Source organism: Acomys minous, assembly GCF_964271855.1.
Source record: "Acomys minous genome assembly, chromosome: 2".
Lineage (NCBI taxonomy): Eukaryota > Metazoa > Chordata > Mammalia > Rodentia > Muridae > Acomys > Acomys minous.
Window position 1 is genome coordinate 69470506 of NC_140484.1, and position 6520 is coordinate 69477025.

Below are 6520 nucleotides of genomic sequence, written 5' to 3' on the forward strand. Positions count from 1 at the left end.
GAAAACTGGCAGCACGTACCTATTGCTCCTCTACTGTCTATAGAGAGAACTCCTGGTGCTGCAAAGTCAGTGGGACTTGCAGGTCAAATCTTGTAGCAAAGACAATTGTAATAATAAACAGAACTGAACGTGTACTTACTAAGCACTAGACATGGGTGTCTCGGTGTCTCGCAGATCCTTCCGCGTTCTGCCTTTGCTGTGTCTCAAGATTGTTTTGTTTCAGGGCATTATCAAGGTCACTGAGGATGAAGTTTTAAAAAAAAATCCACTGGATTTGGTAGAATCCCAGCAATCATATACTGAGCACACACTATTGGGCAAAGATGGCGTTGTCAAGACCCTGGGCCCTGGAGCGTGGACTCTTAAGCATGAGCTCAAATTTCCATGTCTTATGGTTTTTTGTTTGTTTTGTTTTGTTCTGTTGGTGTTTGTGTGTGTGTGTGTGTGTGTGTGTGTGTGTGTGTGTGTGTGAGAGAGAGAGAGAGAGAGAGAGAGAGACAGAGAGAGAGAGAGACAGAGAGACAGAGAGACAGAGAGACAGAGACAGAGACAGAGACAGAGACACACAGAGAGAGAATAAATTGGGAACCATAGCTCCATGCCTTGTGTGGAAACTGGTGGGTAAGTGAAAAATGCAAAGTACTGAGAGGGCCCTCAACATACCAGCTGCCTTTAGGCACCCAAGACCTTGCACCTGCTTGGTTTTTTGTTTGTTTGTTTGTTTGTTTTCTGTGTGAGTAGGTAACTTATACTCATTTTCCTGATAGTTTTGCTGGTAAACAAGGCTAAATATCTTACTAAGGTCAACCAGCTTGGAGGAGTCAAGTACATTCTGTGCATGCTAGGCATGGGGGCCCCAAGCCCAAGTTCCTAATAAAACCCCACTTTTCTCGCTTCCCATAGAAAGAACCCAACATAGACCCAATCTGCCAACATAAACCAAAACTGCCTCCAGAGAGCTCCTGGCTGTACTTTTTCTGATTTCCAGAGAAGACGGCCTTCCAGGAGTATAAGATTTGGAGGGGCAACTGAGAGGGAGTTGGTACAGGACAGAAGGGAGCACTGATGCGTCAGTCAGAGTCCTGTGGTGGAATGAAAGCAGAGTGGCTGAGACCACAGAGTACTTCTTAGACCTTGGCAATGCCAAGGAGATGACCTTGAATTCAGAGTCTCCCATCAGAAGAGCTCCACACTCAGCTGAAAATGGGTTTCCCTCAAAATTCCTAGCGAGCTAGGTGGGGGCGGTGCACACCTTTAATCCCAGCACTCTGGAGGCAGAGGGAGGCAGATCTCTGAGTTTAAGGCCAGCCTACAGAGCAGGTTCCAAGACAGCCAAGGCTACATGGAGAAACCCTATAGCAAAACCAAACAAACAACAACAAAACAAACAAACAAACAAACAAAAGCCACAAAACTCATAGCAAGCTCCAAACAGCGAGCGCCGTGCATGAGCAGCATGAGGTTTGAAAGCTGCCTTCAGCCAGGACAATCTGCCTGCTGTTACTTAGAGCCAGACTCTGACAGCAGCATTATCCATGGCTGACAGGAATGCCTTGTAGAACATACTGTAGGAAAGGCACTCAGCTCTGCTGAGGAGTTGGGTGGGAGAACGATTTATAAATTGAGAAGTCAGGGCCCTCATTAAGGGCAAGGTCTGAACAAGCACCACTTCCTCTAGGCTTCATTTCCAAGATATCCAGAGCAAGGAAAGCATCCAGAAGACCTCCCGCACCTGGCTGGCCTCTGCCTCTGCTCTGCCAGGGTCCACTCCTTGTCTGAGCCAACTCCATCTTCAATTTTAATAACTCCTGTGCTCTCTCTTCTCTCAATTCCTTTGAACTTTATAGCTATTCCAGATTTGGTTTACACTTCTAAAAAAAAAATAAATAAATAAATAAATAACCAATACCCCCAGCTGCCTAAGGTAGCCTGATAAATCACAGGAGCTTGTTGTGTTCCTTGGGGGAATTTACGGGGAAGCGAAGCGGCAGGAGCTTTGTGGAGTTATTGACTATTTTATTTTGTGCATGGGCAGTATTACTGTTAAGTCTGTTTCTTTCCTGAGCTCTCCTGCCAAGTCACATCTTCCTCTCTGCCCTCGGGCAGTGCAGTTGTTCCAAGGTACAATCAAGGTGGCAAGACAGAGCACGTAAGGATGTCTGGGGGAAGGAACTCTCTATTTGTCCTTTCCAAGGTGGTTCAAGGAAGATGCAAACCAAGAGGCATAGATGATACTGCCGTGCAACACTCTCAAACCCAGTGCGTTCGTCACTTTACTTTTTACTTAGAAATTGCTATTCTGTAGCCCTTAACCTGCATCATGACTAAGACAGCATAGATTCCACTAACTAGCACTTATAATTAAAACTTTTCTTCTTGATCCAATTCCTTAGGTCTTTATCAGGTAGGTTTCTCTGACTTCGTAAAAGATACGCCCTGTCTTCAATTGCTTATTGGGCACGTACACCGACCTTCTCATTGGTGCACTCCAAGCGGTGTCACGAGTCCCCTTACTTACTCCCAGATGCCACTCAGCACTGTAACTGCTGTATGATAGGTAGTTTCTGGTTTTGTTTTAATTTTTTGTGTATGGGTGTTTTGCTTACATGTGTGTGCCTGTGCACCACTTGCATGCCTGATACCACAGAAGCCAGAATGGGTTCATTGGATCTCCTAGAACTGGAGTTGCAGGTCGCTGTGAGCCGCCATGTTGGTGCTGGGACCTGACTCCAGGTCCTGTGGAAGAGCAGCTGGTGCTCTTAACCACTGAGCCGTCACTCCAGCTCAAGTAAGCGCTTTAATAACTATTTGCTGGAGTAAAATGATATCCCTCTTCCAGACACTGAAGCCCTTGGTGGCCAGTGGTGCTGCCATCTACTTTATTATTGGCCCATTGTCATTGGCAACTTGGCAACTTGGCTTGCAGTCACTGTGGGAACAAACCTCTGGGTGTGGCTGTCAGGCTGTTCCCAGAAAGGTTTAACTAAGAAAAAAAAAGTCTCAGGCTGAAAGTAGGTGGGACCATCCGTGGTGTGGTCTAAGATGAAAAAGAGAGCTGAGTGGTGGTATTCTGGTATATTCTACCTCCCTTTTCTCTCTCTCTCTCTCTCTCTCTCTCTCTCTCTCTCTCTCTCTCTCTCTCCCTCTTCTCTCCTCCCCTCCCTCTCTCTGCTTCCAGACTGCATATGTCATGTGAGCAGCGGTCTCCTGCTCCAGATGACATGACTTCCCTGCTATGATGCGCCGTACCATCAAATTATGAGCCAGCTGAGTGTGGAGCTCCCTTAAATTTCTTTTTGCCAGATATTTTATCACAGTAAAACTGAGAGAAATGACTAATATAGAGTCAACAGAACAATTCGGACAGTAAGTACAGTTAGAGACGTACCTAGGAAGTGCGCAGGGCTTACTGTGGTGCTGGGGGAGTTTGAAGGCTCTTTGCAGGAGAGGACCACGAGTACTAAACACAAGCAACAGGCAGAAGGATTGCTTTCTTAGCTAAGCCTCTTCTTTGTTGTCTATGGTGCTCAGTGCAGTTAGTGAGCTGGCAGGACAATGTGCAAGCTTCGGCTCTCAAGGGAAGTAAGTCTAGAAGGTGATTCATCCCACTGTTACGACCCAGATGCCCTTTAGTGGGGAACTCCTTTTAAATGTTGGTAGTCTATTAATCAGTTAGTAAGATTAATTTGTTATGCCTCCAGTATATAGTTATTGAGTGTCTTTCATGGGCTCAGGTGCCGTTCTAAGTGGTGAGGGTGTAGCACTGAACAAAAGAGATGTTCCTACCTAGGAGCCTTCATGTGGGAACGACATGATGACATGAGTTTGCAAATAGGGTACCAATGAACAGATGGAAAATAATTTAGGGCAAAACAGAGAATCCACAGGGGCCGCCATCCTGTACAGAGTGGTCGGAAAAGGTCTTTCTACGGAAGCAAGATAAAAAAGGGAGTCTTGAATAAAGAAAGGGCAAGGCATTGCATCTTCTGTAAAAACATCTTCTAGGTGAGCAGAGAGTGCAAAGGCTCAAGAGTAGGAGGCTTCTCTGAGTGGGGAGCAGAAAGACCAGTGATGTCGAGGGTGGGGTAGATGGGGGGGGGAGGTACGGTCCTTTGTGATAAACATGCTTGAAATGGCAACGTAAGCTAATGCAAGACAAGTTAAAGTATGTATGTATGTATGTGCGGGTTTAATGGAAGCAGCTTTCTGGCCATGCAGGGGTAGGGGGAGAGGGAGAGAGACCGGGGAGGAGAAGAAGAAGAGGAGGAGAAAAGCAGAAAGAGAAAGAGAGCAAGAGAAGAGAGCGAGGGAACCAAAAATGTCCGGATTATATAGTGAAGGGAGAGGCAAAGGCCCTGCGCCCAGCTGGGAAGTTCAGGGTAGAGAGCTGGGTATCCCAGCCGTGCCAAGCAGCAGGTAGGGACCAAAGATGATGGGAGAACGTGGGAGGCAAGGTTCACTTCGGTACGTTAAATATGTACCTCAGCCACTTGTCTACCCAGCACTTTGTACCTGTAAACAACGGGCTGCAGAGCGACTTCTCTGTGGCCATGTTTACAAAGCCAAACGTTTCAACATTAAATAGTCCCTCGCACTGGGGTATCAAAAAAGCTGCTTAATTGTCCCAGTTTTGTTTGCTTGATAAAGTTCTACCTGTCCTTCGGAGAGCATAAGCCAAGTGAAGACTATGCGTGACAAAGACTTGTCTAAAACAAAACAACAAACAAAAAAGAGTGAGAGAAAGAAAAAACAAAAGCGAGGGGACACATGCATCCTAACACATGAGCAAAACACAACAAAGTAACACAAGATAGGAGAGCGGAGTGACACCTCCACACAATAGCAACTTCACTAACAGAAGCCGAGTTTCTGAGACGCCTGAGATGCCAGGAAAGGATTTCAGAGTTCTTCTTGTTTAAAAAAAAAAAAATCAGTGAGGTGCTGGAGAGATGGCTTAGTCCTTAGGATTACTTCCTGTTCTTGCAGAGGATCTGTTCCCAAAACCCACACAGAGCTGGGCTTGCCCCTGTAACTCCAGTTCCAGGGGTTCTGACACCCTCTTCTGGTCTCCACAGGAACTGCATGCACATGCTCGTGGTAAGCAGAACTATATGCTAGCAAAACACCCATACTTATTCAATAAAAATAAGTAAGCTCTTAAATGAAATATTAAATGACCATAATCGCAAAGAGGACTCAGACGAACAGCTGGATGAAGCCATAAAGTCAATTCAGGATCTAGGTAAGAAACACAGTGGATGAGGTGAGCCTTGAATGGAATGGTGAGGGGCAGGGGAAGAAAATTCAAAACAGAAAAAAAAAATCATCATGAAAACTGAGCTATGGTTTCTGTCATAGATTCTTTCCTGTTGTTATGATGGAATACCCCATAGACCAGGCTGGTCTCGAACTCACAGACAGCCACCTGCCTCTGCCTCCCAGGTGCTGGGATTAAAGACTTGCGCCTGGTGAAAGGGCCTATCCAATTCATAGTTCATGGTACAGTTCGCCAAGGTGGAGACAGCTGGCCTCATTGCTCCCACATCATTGGGGAGAGGGCAGTGAACTAGTGCGCCCAGCTCACTTTCCCTTTTGATTCAGTCCAGGATACCAAGCCCATAGGAGGTTGGCGGTCCCTATTCAGTCAACATAATCAGAATATTTCCTCCATGACATTGGCAGAAGCCATCTTCCAGGTGACTATAGATTGGGTCATATGAACAATTAACACAGACTGCCACAGTCCAACTTCCTTAAAACTATACATTCTAGCTGCGCGTTAGTGGTGCTAGGAATTGACCAGAACCTTAGTATCTTACACATGCCCTTACACACAACAGTGTGTCCATCTGAAAAAGCCACAGGAGGGAAACATACTGCTGTGTTAAGACTTATTACTACTGGTGATGTCATGGATTTATAAATTTCTTTTTGCTTATCTGTGTATCCTAATTCTAGACCAACAGCATGAGCTATTTTGTACTTTAGTCTTTTAAAATACAAAAGATAGGTTCTTGGAACTGTGTCTTTATCTTTCCCCCACTCTCTAGGCTGGGGCCATCCTTACGACAGTGTGAGCATTTGTGTGCTAGAGTCACACCTTGGTCCCTGGGGCCAGCCTCTTAGCCCTGGCTATGACACACGTAGGTGTGAGAATCCACGGTAGAGACTTCAGTCACACTCTGACTCACCATGTCCCTGCATGTCCCATACCCAGCTGGTGCTGTGACAGTTTTCTCTGAGTCACCACTTCGACATTAGCTTCCTCTTTGATGCCACAGCCACAGTAAGAGCTCAGGTTTTACCCGGTTAGCCCAACTGATGCCTCCTACTGGCTGACTGGACTTCCCGCACAGCTACTGTCATGTCCTCACCACCCTCCCAAGCATACCTCGTAACCTTCCTAAAGTCACACACCAGAAAGTCCTCAAAAGCACTCTATTGTTTCTAATTTCATGTTTTCATTGTGTGTATCTGTGCTCATCTATGTATGGCTCTGTGCACGTGAGCGCAGTGCTCA